Source organism: Cavia porcellus, unplaced genomic scaffold (assembly GCF_034190915.1).
Source record: "Cavia porcellus strain 051 isolate PalLab524CR breed Dunkin Hartley unplaced genomic scaffold, mCavPor4.1 scaffold_24, whole genome shotgun sequence".
Classification (NCBI taxonomy): domain Eukaryota; kingdom Metazoa; phylum Chordata; class Mammalia; order Rodentia; family Caviidae; genus Cavia; species Cavia porcellus.
Window position 1 is genome coordinate 25,472,248 of NW_026947507.1, and position 14,542 is coordinate 25,486,789.

Genomic DNA, 14,542 nt, shown 5'->3' on the forward strand with positions numbered 1-14,542 from the left:
GATTCATGCATAGATGGTTCAACATATGTAACTCAATAAATTTAATTGACCATATCAATAGAGCCAAAAGTAAGAGTCACATGATCATTTCTACATATGTAGAAAGAGCTTTTGATAAGGTCCAACACTTATTCATGATAAGAACCTTACAGAGAATTGGAATGGTCTTTACCTCAATATGATAAAGGCCATGTATGACAAACCAACAGCCAGCATCATATTAAATGGCCAAAAACTGAAAGCCTTTACCTTAAAATCAGGCACAAGACAATGATGTCCCTTATCAATGCTCCTATTCAACACAGTACTGGAAATACTGGCCAGAGCAAGTAGACAAGAGAGAGAAATAAAAGAAGTAAGGATATGAAAAGGGGAAGTTAAACTATCATTATTTGCAGATGACATGACACTCTACAAACTCCCAAAACTCCACTGAAAGACTCCTAGGTATAATAAATAAATTCAGTAATGTAGTTGGATATAAAGTCAACACTCAAAAATCAATAGCATTTCTACACACTAACAACAAAATCCCTGATAGAGAAATAAGAGAAGCCACACTCTTCACACTAGCATCCAGAAAATGGAAGTACTTAGGAATTAATCTCACAAAAGAAGTAAAAGATCTACATAGGGAAAAGTATAATATCCTGAAAAAACAGATTGAAAAGCATCTCAGAAAATGGAAATACATCCCTTGTTCATGGGTAGGAAGAATAAATAGTGTGAAAATGGCTGTTCTTCCAAAATTGTTACACAGATTTAATGCAATCCCGATGAATATACCACTAACATACTTCATAGATCTAGAGAAATCACTCCTAAAATTCATCTAGAACCAGAAAAGACCTAGAATCGCAAAGGCAATTCTAAGCAGCAAAGGCAGGGCAGGAGACATCACAATCCCTGACTTGAAGTTATATTACAAAGCTACTGGAATAAAATCAGCATGGTACTGCAATAAAAACAGATCTGAACAATGGAATAGATTAGAAGATACAACCACAACTACAAACACACTCAACTACCTTAATTTTGATAAAGGGGCCAAAGATGTTCACTGGAAGAATGACAGCATCTTTAATAAATGGTGTTGGAAAACCTGGCTCTCCATATGCCAAAAACTAAATCTAGGCCCAGGCCTATTACCATGTACTAAACTAAAATCTAAATGGAACAAAGATCTAAATATTGAAACAGAAACACTAAATCTGTCGGAGGACAAAGTAGGTAAAAATCTTGAAGACGTAGGAGTAGGCAGAGAATTCATGAACAAGAATCAAATCACATGGGAAATACTTCCCAGAATCAATAATTGGGATCACGTCTTATTAAAGAGTTTCTACATGTCAAAAGAAATCTCCAGAATAGTGAAAATAAAACCCACAAACTGGGAAAAAATCTTAGTGAACTATCCCTCAGACAAAAGACTTCTGTTCAGAACATACAAAGAATTTTAAAAAATCAGACTCCCCCCTCCAAATTCAAAGACCCAATCCAAAAATGGTTATCCAAGGTGAATACACTTTTCTCAGATGAAGAAATACAAATTGCAAATAAATACACGAAAAAAATGTTCAGGATCATTAGTCATTAGAGAAATGCAAACTAAAACCACACTGAGATTCCATCTCACTCCTGAAAGAAAGGCCAGGATCAAGAAAACTACCAACATCAAATTCTGGAGAGGCTGTGGGGGAAAAAGAACTCTTCTGCACTGTTGGTGAGAGTGTAAACTGGTGCAACCACTGTGGAGGTCAATCTGGAAATTCCTCAAAAAGCTGGAATTTGAAGTCCCATTTAACCCAGCTATTCCACTTCTAGGTATATTCCCAGAAGAACTGAAAACATCATAGCACAGTGATATATATGCACCCATGTTCATAGCAGCACAATTTGTAATAGCCAGATTTTGGAAACAACCTAAGTGCCCATCAACTGAGGAATGGATAAAAAGATGTGGTTTTTATACAATGGAGTACTACTCAGCTATAAATAATGATCACATTGAGATGTTTATAAATAAATGGATGCAACTTGAGACCATACTCATAAGTGAAATAAATCAAACTCACATGTATAAATACTGTATAGTCTCCCTAGTATAAGAAATGGTAACAGTACATAAGATCTTATGGTAATCATGATTCCCCCATTACATTGCTTTGAAGCCTTATAATGTTTTCATTTATTAATTGGAATGGTTTTATTTTGTTTTGTTTGATCTTAGTATTGTGATGGTATGAACAGCTATTTTGAAGAAAATAAGACATCCTGGCAGCCACTGGTGATTTTAATATCATCCTGCTTTGAAGTCCTACCATGCTTTTTTTTCGTCTATTTCCATTGCTTGTATCATGTTGTGTCTTACTGGATTTTAATATGTGTGATAGTATAAACAAATTTTTTATAGAAAATGAGATATTATAGTAGCCATTGTTCATTTTCTGTTATTTGGTTTTAAATGCCCCGTAATATCTTCATTCTCTTGAATGGTTTTATACTATTTTGTTATATTTGATTTTATTGTATGTGAAGGTATGCTCAACTATTTCAAAGAAAGAGACATTATGGTGGCTATTGCTGATATCCAGTTGTCTTGTTATGTGCTGTGTTGCTTACATTGTTCTGTTCTGATCTGCTTTTTTCTGTCCTCTTTTGTTTTATTCTCTTTAAAATAAAATTTTTAAAAAGGAACAGAAATTGGGTAACCAATTCATTCTGTATAACCCAATCTAGCATGTTGGCTAAAGGTGGAACCTTACTGGTGCTCTTTAGCTCATGCAAATCTCAGCTGCATCACAGTTTTAAAAAGGGAAAAACTGTCCTACTCTGTAATGTCTAGAGGCCACAGAGGATGATGCTTCCCTTTATCAAGTGTCTGCCTCAGCTCTGCCTGCTTAGAATAAAAACTTCACCCACATAGTCTGCCCTCTGAAATCCCTGCCGATGGGCCAGAGTTCTGAGGCTCAGCTTTACTCTGGCGACAGCACCTCTGTCTCTAGAGAAACATGAGTGGCCCTTTCCCAGGGCCAAAGCTGCAACCCACTAGGGTAAAAAACAAGCATGATTGACACCTTGTGCAGAACTGCCAAAGCCAAGCGCATGTACCAAGCCTGAAACCTCAATCTTCATATGACACTGCAGTCTCACAAACTGCACTGCACTTTATAGGTCTACTTTTAAAATATGACATTTCTTTATAAGCAACTGCTACAAAATATGGTATAAATGCTTCACCAAAGCACAACTCAAAGAACCAAACTTGCTGTTTAGATCTTTTATGTATCATCTTCCATTAAGATTACTTCCATCACCAATAATTACAAGTTGAAAATAAAATGGCTATTTCTGATCAAAATATCCGTTGAAACGGAGCACTATTTCAACAACATATCACTATATCACAGTCTAACACTAAGCACATTTTGAGACTGCAATTACACAGTCACTAGGATATTATTTCACGTCTAGAGAACTGATTATTTGAATGATATTTATAAGACATGAAATGATTACTTAAGAGTAATCTCACAAAGTGAAAGTAACGTATTAATTGTACATATTAAAGGACTTCAGTATGATTTTCCAAATATACCCAATGTGCACTAATCAAATTCAACTTCCCTTTATGCCCCGCTCCCACACACACCCTTCCCCTCCTCTGTTAATCACTATTCTATAATAAAATCAACTTTATCTTTAGCTTCCTTATATTACAGTAAGTATTTAGTACTTTTTTTTCCTGTGTCTGATTTATTTTGCTTAACATAATGTCCTCCAGTTCCATCTGTTTTGTTGCAGTTCACAGGATTTGTTCTTTATGGCTTTATAAGATTTCACTGTGTATGTCTTCCACATTTTCCTTATCCATTCATCTGTTAATGGGTTCTGTTTAAGTCTGGGTCTTACATATCCCCAAAACATTCACGTGTTAAAGGCTTGGTCTCCACTGATAGTAATTACTGTGAGCTGGTGGAACTTTTAAGAGGCAGAACGTGGAGAGGAAGGGCGCCCCCTGGTGACAGATATGTTCTTGAGGGGCATACTTTTCCGCAGTCTCTGCTTTCTGGACACCAAGAGATGAGTCACTTTGCTTCCCCAGACATTCTCTAACATGCTGTGCGTGCTCTCAGCAGTGATGTTCAGCCTCACTATAGGCCTAGAAACCATGGAGCCAAGTGACATAGATTGAAACCTCGGAGCCAAAATAAAGCTTTCCCTCTCGAAACTGATTTCTCAGGTATTTTGTCACAGTGACAGAAAACTGTCCACCTAGGCTGGTTCAATTATCTATCATGCATAGTGCCACAATAAACACAGGCATGAAGATATTATTTTGGTATGCTGATATCATTTGCTTTCATGATATTCATCAGTCACCTTGCTGGAACATACTGTAGATCTATTTTTAGTCTTCTGAGTAATCTCCATACTGGTCTCCATGTTGACTTTACTAAATTAGATTCCCATCAACAGCAAGTAAGATTTCCTTTTTCTCCACCTCTTCATCAACATGTCTGTCTGTCTGTCTGTCTGTTTTATTAACAGCCATTCTAACTGGCTAAGTTGTTATCTATTATAGTTTTGATTCATAATTTCTTAGCTGATGATAGTCAATATTTTTTTCATATATTTGTTGGCCATTTGTTTTGAAATGCAAAATTTAAGAAAAGAAAGGGAAAAAGTGAAAATATCTAATATGAGGCATTTTAATGCTTTTTAGTCAAGAGACTGTCAGGTCTGACTCCACCTCTGCCACTAGATAGTTATGTAGCTTCGGACAAGTCAACTCTCTTCTGTTCCCAGTAATATGAGGTCACACCATACGGTCATTTTAAAATCCTTTTTAGTTCTTTAGTTCTTCAGCAGAAACAGTGGAGTTTAGCAGATTCAGATAAAGTATCAAGTTCTGGCTTTGCTGATGAACTAACTATGTAGTTTTGTGTGAACTATTAAACCTCTCTATCACTTTAATTTCAATGCCAATAATATGGTGCTATATAAATAAGCTATATCAAACATAATACAGAGATATGTAATGGGGTTGTGGAGGAATCGCGTATGGAGATACTGTGTGACAATATTTTCCCAATGGGGTTTTTTAGAAGATGAATTATGTGGTAATAAATCTTTGCACTATGATTCTCTTCACTCAACTCTTATTTGTCAAAAACTCAATTTTCTACTTTGCGGATTATCTGAGGAAATATAGCAATTTATATGTTACTGAACAATTAAGCCATGAGTTACTAACAGAAATATTAAATTAGTAAGAGAGACAAACCTGAACTGCTATGAAAAATACACACTATTTCCTGAAAGCTGCTGCTGGAAAAACACATTTCATTAGCCCTTCTGGGAGAAAAGGGAAAGATATAATATATAACAGGACTCTAAATAGAAATAGTCTCCATTTGTAGGATACTATTTATTGACTGATATTTGAGGATTTAAGAGTACTCTGAAATGTTCCTGAAACCTTTCCCCTTAACCTATTCATTAACGGCAAACTTCAAGGGCTTCCTGAATGGCAAGTTTGATGGTTCTTACCACCCAGCTTTAAAAGTCTAGGAGGGGGTTCTGTGTTTGATCCCCAGAATTTAAAAAGGAAAGTAAAAGAAAAACCCTAAGAAGAGGTACCTTTTAAAAATATAGGCTCTATAAATTTACTCTTAATACCACTTAATGACCCTGTTAAGAATGCTGGTTCATGATAAAAGTTTAATCCTTAATGAATTAATAAATTATTCATTTGAGCTATAACATGTTGATAGATAATTTACATACATATATATTATAGTGAGATATAAAGAGAGGTATGTATTCTTTGCTTGGAGGATATACTATCTGTAAGGCACAGATACTTCTACTAACATCAGCTGTACTTGGACTCTAAAAAAACATTTTCACTAGGTAAAATTAGTACCATTTTATTGATTAGAAAACTGAGTTCAGAATGGCTCAGAGGTTTAATCTAAGGTCAGTCGTCTCATGGAGCCATGTCTGGGAATCCTAGACTGTCTGTCTGCCTTTGACACTGTCTTCTTCTCTACTCTATCAAACTGCTTCCAGCAGGTTGAGATGGAATAATCTACCAAGTAGAGATATACCATCCCATTATTTTCATAAATTCCATGTCCTGGTGCAAAAGATGTACATAAACTGCGCAGATCATTCATGCACTCATTGAACAAATAATTTAAATGAAAGTCAACCATGAATCAGACACTATTCTAGGCAATGGGAATAAATAGGTGAATAATAAACCATCCTCTAAATCTCCCAGTTCAAGAGAACATTAGGCATCAAACTAGGAAACATATGAACGCAAAAGCTTTAGTAACAAGCACCTTGAAGAAACAAAATGACATGTGATTGAAATTATTTAGGCAGAAATGCTACTTAATTCATATAAGGGGATCAGGAAATGTTTTTAATAGAAGGTGACATTTGAGATTAGATCTAAGTAAAAGGAACTAATAGGCTTTAAGGTATAGAGAAGAAAAAACCTGCGAGGACAAAAATCATAAGACTGGAGACGGCTTGAATGACCCATGTGATAGAATGTAGTAAACCAAAGAAGGGGAGAAGGAAGAGATGCAGTCAGACAGGCAAAAGCCAGCTAATAGAGTCACGGCAGGGAGTTTGTAATCAGAAGCTACGGCAGGATTGTAACTGGGGAGGGAGAGCCATGATCTGATTTACTTCTCAAAATATTCTGCTATATAGAAAGTATATAAAAGTATGGGCAAGAGTGAAAGCAAGGAAAACAATTTGTCTGTTGCAAGAACCTGAACAGGAGCTGATGGTATACAGATGTGAAATATATTTGAAAGATATAGTTTGAAGACTTGATGAAATATTAATTATTGGGAATGAGAGGAAAAAAGAAACCAGTGATACTCTCTTGGTTTGGAGCTGAAGTAAATTATATGTGGTGTTACTATCTACCAAGTATAAAGTTATATATAAGGCACGCCAAGTTTGAAGCACTTTTTAGCTTTCCGAGTGGACATGTTAAGTGGATAATTAGACAGCCATGTCAATGAAAAGGTCGCCCCAGGAGGTACTGGTTTGGAAGTCATTAGTGTGTTAATGGGTTTTTAAACCAGGAATTTTCTTGGGAGACACTGTACATAAATAAAAAAAGAGAACCAGCTTCATGATTCCATTGTTTTATTAGATTTGCTAATTTCCTCAAGGAATTTCCTGTTTATTTTCTGATTTATAAGTTGTACCTTATATCTGTAAGCCACAAAGTAAGCCATTTGTCATCTGACATTAAAGACATTTCCGCTACATCTTGATCCAATAATATGCAACATATAATTTAATTATACTTTTGATGTCTCAGTGTTTTCAGCACTACACATTCATTAAATAGTTCTACAATGTCACTTTTATTGAGGAAAAGTAAAACTAATCGCTGAAAGCTTATTTCTCTTAGTTTTTCTTTTTTCAAGTCAAGTTTTTATCTTTCAAGTCTCTACCACCTGTTAAGCACATTGTCTTTGCCTTTTATTATGTACTATATTTTTATTTTTTGACCAAAGCTAGCTAGGTGCTGGTAATTTCACCTCTTTCTCCATATTTGGATGCAATGATGAAAAAGTGTGATTCTATTTAGAGTAAATAGGTGCAGTAAAATAAGTTAGACTTATAAGTTAAATTTACAAGCACAGCATTTCCTTAGATGATCTATTTTCAACAAAGGAAATGTAAAGTGTCCATTCAACATACTTTAAGAATTTTAAAATAGATACGACTGTCATAGACAAAAGATTTTATATTAGTTTCTAATAACAATGTACACTAAAATTTAACAAATCATATTATCTTTTCACTTCATACCTGCATTAAAAATAGGTCAGGGCAGAGTTTTATCTCTTTTATACCCTGCACACCCAGTGACTCTTAGTTATTGTACTAACAATTAATGAAGACCCATGACGTACTTGGGTCACAGTATTTGTCTTGGAGGAGATTACAATCTTATGTGGAACACAGAACAATGAACAGATCGCCTACTCAATGCCACCTGACAGGTGGTGTGACGGTGACATTTCCAGGGTATGTGGAAATCACTGTCACAGAGAACCCAGACAGAGGAGGTCAAGCAGACTCAGATTTGGCCAAAGTTTCAGGACTCCTCATTGTACAGACCTTTTATGGACTCTTGCATGTTTGTAAGTCATGCATCTTTGTAAGTTTTTTAAACATATTTTTGTATTTGTCTTAAAGAGGGTTGCAGACTTTACATTTCTAGCCCTACAAAACCTGAGTCTGCATCTAACAGAAATTTTCCAGAAATTTCACAGAAATTTTCCAGATGAAGACAACAGTAGGCTGGGTCCTGATGACAGGAGATGCAGGAGAGGATGGAGGCAGATGCAGGAGGGCCCCTGACAGATAAAAGATGCTGTTGCACAGAAGGCAGCAGGTGCAAAGGCCTGGAGGTGAAGGCACAGGGCACAGGTGGGAAACCTGAGGTCTGCTAATATTGCACTGGGTTGTAGGATGGGCTGCAAGACAACAATTTAAAAAGAGGCTACAAAGGTACCAGGGCCTGGATGGTGAAGGACCTTGCACACTAAGTAAAGGAGTTTGGATTTCATTCCTAAACCAGAAAGAACCTACAGTATTATTTTAGAATGATCGCTCTGACAGGAAGTTGGAGAATAGGTTGAAAGGGAGCAAGAATAGAGAGCAGTGGTGAGTTCAGAGGGGAGATTGTTGAACTACACTGCAAAGAAATGGATATGAATACATCACAGGTTTCCTTCTGTTGGGCCTTGCTGCTGAGTGATTCATAGTTGTTCTAATTCAGGAAAAGGGATGATTTCATTGTTTTATTGGGGCATGTAAGGGAGACAGACACGAGTCTCAAACTAGAAAAGAGAGTTTCCACATGCAATGGTCTCATAAGAAGTAATTCTGGATTCTGGAGATTAGGAGATAAATGTCTCTTGAGGAAGTATAATACAGATGGTAGTTGGGTCATAGGAGTGGCTATCTCAGTAAGACAAATTTAGACACTCACGTCAAATTTGGCCCATTGCTTGGTTTTGTGAATAAAGATTTATAGGAACATAGGCACCCCTATCAAGCAGAGTAGTTCCAATAGAGATCATATGGCCCACAAAGCTTAAAATACTTTACCATTTGGCCCTTTGCAGAAAAAATTTGCTAACCTCTCATGCAGCGTAATAAAAAAAACAGAATGAAACCCAAATCTGGGGAAACACCCACAGTCAAATGAGAGTCAGAGAAAAAAGAGTCTTGGAAGAATGCTAAGAAGAGAAAAAAGACACAAGACAAAAGAGCAAAGAGTGATATCAAAAGAATGCAAAGCTGGGGATAGCAAGTCAAAAACTGCCCAAAGCTTTAATATTCATAATATCTAGGCAAAAAGAAAACTTGGTTAGACCTGCTGATGCAGTTTGAATGGTGCTGATACATGCTATAAGCATCTAGTTAATCTAATATATTCCACCAAAACTGTCAGCACTACTATTCTTTCGAACTCCAACTTAGTCATTTGTCTTTGAATCACTCTTACATTAAGCTGATACCCATTTTTCTGTCTTCTCAAGAACAGCCATAAAGCTTCCCCATTCCTTTCTCCTCTTTCCTCTTTTACCCTTGTGATCTAATCTTCTGCATATTGTATCTACCCCATCTTGCTTTCTTGACTTTTTCTCTAATTTTTATCACTTACTTAAAAATTACCTTATCTTATTTACATTCTTTTGATCTTTGTGAGCTACTTTGAGGAAAAATAGATGATTATGCTTTGGAAGATTTGTAGCTAATCATCTTGCCTGTAGCTACATATTGACTGGGGCAGGCTAAACTCTGTTCTTGTTCTAATCTCTAGGTGGCCCTCCACATCGTGTCAGGGACCCAGGTGGTCTTCATCTTCAGGCTCTGCCCATCCTCAATGTGTGGTCTTCTGCAGAGTTGCTGCAGAAGGAAGAGACCGCAGCCTTCATCATGGTCTTTGTGGGCAAGGCCTAGAAGTAGCTCACACCTTTGGTGCTTGCATTCTCTGACCTGAACTCGGCCACATGGGGCACCTAACTTCACAAGAGGCAGGGAAGTGAAGTTTATCTAAAGAATGAAGGATTCAAGAATGAAAGGATGACTGACAGTGGTGACCACTAGCAATTTCTGCTTTACCCCTTCCTCAACACTCTCTTTTTTAGCCTGTCCTGTACCTCACAGACTTACAAACATTCCTAAGACATGACAAGCGTTACTCTACTTCCTGGTTTGTTTGATCTGCAGTTTTGGGATCAAACCTAGGGCCTTGCACATGTCAACCACTCTCTCTGAGTGGCAACTTCCTGCTTTTCAAATACATATGCATAGTTTTGACTCAGGGACTTTGTCCTTGCTGTCCCATCTTCCTGGAAAGGCATTGCCTTAGATATCAATACAATGTACTCCCTCAAAACATAAATGGAGCTTTGTGTCTATACCTCAACATTTTCTTCTCAGTGAAGACTTCTTGCTGGCTATATTTAATACATAACCCTCCACCTTAACCTTCCTACACCCTCACTATTTTACTTTTCTCATGACACTTATCTTACAGCTTTCCCTCTCTCTCTCTACTGGAGTATTAGCTCTATGATGTAGGGATCTTTCTTTTCTTTTTTTCACTTTTCAATTCCCAGAGTCAGTGGTGTATAGCACATAATATGCACATAGTAAAATTTTGTTGCATGAAGAAGTGAATTTTAGTTCTCTAAGGGATAATCATGTAAAGGCTAAAGTTGGTGAAACAGGGCTATCGGAAGAGGATCAAACTGTTGAAAGCAGCCCAGCACTAGACTATGAGTAGGGGAGGAGCTCTGCTGACCCAGGAGACAAGGAGAGCTGCGAGCTGGAATCCAGTCATGCAGGGGCACAACCTGGCTTTACCCAAAGGTCTGGAGCAAATCCAATGAACCTCTCTAGTCATAAAAAGATTTAAAGTTAAAAAAAAGTGACTGTTTTTACTTTTTTAAAAGTGACCAGAAGTTTTAATAATGCTATCAATGTAAATGAGGATATGACAAAATGTTCACACAAATTGACACTATTTTGGGGAGAAAGTATGTGCACTATAAAGTCATGATAGCACGAGTACTCTTTATTCCAATCAGATGCTTCCAGGACTTGAAATTTAGCAATAATTAGAGATGAAAACAAAAACATGAAAATGGGCATTTATCATGTCAGTATTTACTATAAGCAATAATGGAAACAGATGTCCAGCAAAAACTAATGATGAAATAAAATGTGTCATTCATATAGCAGAATAGCTTAGAGCTCATTAGATAATCACAGTTTTTGTTTGTGTTTTGTTTTTCTGGGGCAGGGGGATTGGTGCTGGTGATTGAACCCAGAGCCTTGGCTCAGAGCTACATTCCCAAGCCCTTTTTATCCTTTATTTTGAGGCAAGGTCTTTTAAATGCTAAGTTGCCTACTCTGGACTTGAATTTGCGATCCTCCTGCCTTAGCTTCCCAGAGTACAGGGATTTGTACACATCACAATTTCTTAGAGACATTTTAAGATGTGAGAAGATGCAATAAAAGGTATTTATTTATTTGTCTCTTTAAGTAGTTGTTTTGTTTTGTTTTGTTTTGCTCTGCTTTGTCTTTTTGAGACACTATGCAGGTCAGGCTGGTCTTGAACTCACTTAGTAGCCCAGGCTGGTCTCTAACTTGCATCGATCCTTCTGCCCCAGCCTCCGGCATGCTGAGCTTACAGGAATGCATCACCACACCTGGCTTTAAATAGCATTTTAAAACAAAATCCACCATGATTGAGATGTTTTAAAAAATATGGGAAAATGCTCAACTAACATTAAGTGGAAAAAAAAAAAACCATACTGTTTTTAGTGGTTAAATGTCTTGCTTTTGAAGTCAAACTAACATGTTTAAATCTTTGTTCCACCATTTACAAACTATGTGATCATAAGCAAATCACTTAACCTCTAAGCCTCAGTTTCCTTATTTTGGATAATAACACTAATTCTCAGAATTATCACAAATATAAAAGAAGATTATGATGGTAACGCACTTATATTGTGTTTCTCACATGAAAAGCCCTTAAATTGAACCAATTATTAAAGAAAAATAGCCTATTTCTCATTGTATACAATACTTTTAAGTATTTTCTAAATTTACTAAACATAAAAGCAGGCATCTTTACATGACGGGAAATATTTAAAAAATCAATAAATATTTTTAAAGCTATCCTCAAATTTTTAAGGTAACAGGAATTTTGCTAAGATACTGGAAACCTCTTTTGAACTGGATTTTTATGCATGTTCATCTCATGCATTTCAGTTATTTAAAGGTCTTTGTTAAATCATGTTCAAGTAGGGTTTACTCCTGTATGGAGACAATTTTGAATAATCAAGAATTTATAGATAAAAGGAGTTAAAATCCCATTGTTTTCAAAATTTTTAAGAAATACTTGAGGAGCAGAAAAGACACATATGAAGTTAAAAGCCTCTTACTTCATCTCATTCTTTTATAATCTCATCAAAGACAGAAATAGAAACAGCTTGATGTGAATAGAAAAGAATCATGTTTTACCCTTTATACATATATTTTAAGAAGGGTGGAGGATGGGGTCATAGCTGATGATGATAAAATATTTTGTGATGCTGACATTGAAGGCTGAGATAGAAATAAAATTTCCCCCCAAAGTCATCCTATGTTCTAACAGTCAATTTGTCTAACTTATGTTTGTAAGTATATTTACTGAGAAAATATGAACTCAGGTCAGAACAACTTGCTCCAGGAAAACAGCACTAACTAGGCAATCCCCTTTCCTTGCAAATAGGTGGCCAGACAGCTACAGTGATGTGTCATGCAGCTGGGGAAACTAACTTAGCATGGAAACATGGAAAGGAAAATAGTAGATGCCACTCTGGAATTATACACACAGGATCTGGATGGGCCAGAAGTAAACAGCAGTATGTGCATGGTTCTGGGAAATTTGGGCACCAACTTACCTTGATATGAAATCAGATGTGCCTCCTTTCAATTTGTAAGTTAGTCTGTGGCCAGCAATTGTGCTCATCAGAGTTTAGAATGCACTTATTTCTCCATGCTAGATTCTCTGCAATCAGCTTTCTCTGAGCTGTACTTGAACAGAAAGAAGGTTGACACTGTCATTACCATTTTAGTGAAAATGTTAAGAGAACCTGATTTGTTCTTCATATTACAGATGGGTTCATTCTCAGATTATATCCCCAGGAACTATTTATACAAAACTTGGAGCAGTCACAAAGCCAGGCCAAAGGTTCACATGAATTTTAAGGCAGGCTGACAGAAGGATTCATTTCTTGAACAATTCTGCTAAAATAATTTCTCCCATTGCATTCATGTATGTGTTAAAAACTAGGAGCTAATAGTGACCTTTATGTTACCTGTTAAAAATTCTCCCAACTCTGAGTTGTTGTGGTGGGTTAACTAATGGTCCGTTGAACTGAATAGGTTGAACTGAATCACTGTGGTGCTGGGTATGAAAGGCCCACCTGAGGATTGTTGCTAACAACATAAAAGAACTGGAGGGGAAGATGATGTGCTTTTGATTCTCCTAGAGAAGCTTGTCACACTGACTTTCCTGCTATGAACTCAGCTGTTCTCATTGTCAGAAGATTTCAGGTTCTTACTTTGAGTATTTGCTTCCTGGCGCCAGTGCAGATCCCTCGGTCTGCTGTCACAGATCCTTCATCCTGCTGGCACAGGCTTTCTAGCTTCCACCAGCACAGATCCTTCATACAGACTTGCATGAGATATTGTTGTGGGCTACAGACCTCCAGCTGGACTCATTGGGAGCATTGCCATGGGATCCAGGTCCTCAGCTGGATTCTTTGATCTCTACTGTGTGGAAAGACCTCCCACACTCTTTTGCATTTAACTCTTCAGCTGAATATTATAAAATAATCCTATAAATTGTGTGTCCTATATTAAATCCTGTTTCTTTTAAACCTTGACTACAACAGTGGGAATTAAATGTTTCAGTGAAACCAAAGAATAGCCACAAATTTTAAACCAATTTAATTATATGACCTAGAGAGAAAAGCCCTTCCCTATTCCCTCAGGTCTGATACCCGATAGGAATAAAAAGTCTAAAGACTCTCCCTTCCTGGAAAGCAGCCACGATGAAACACAGATCCTATGAACAGAAGCATTAAGTGCAATTCTGCTGACAAACAAGGACAAGCGTAGAAACCCAATGAAAGCTAAGGTAAGTAGCCCCAAGGAAACAAATAGATCTTATCAACTGATTTATTCATTAATTCCTGGATCTGAGCTCCCTCAAAATGTAACATTTCTCACAATTTTTAATTGGGGTAATACATATAATACAAAATTTACCATCTTTAACCATTTTTTAAGTTTACAGTTAAGTAGTCTTAACTACATTCACATAGTTGCACAACATGTCTCTAAATTTTTTTTTTTAGCTTGCAACACTGAAATGCTATCCTCATTGGCCCACATCTGCCTATCTCTCTCCCTTCCCCCAGTC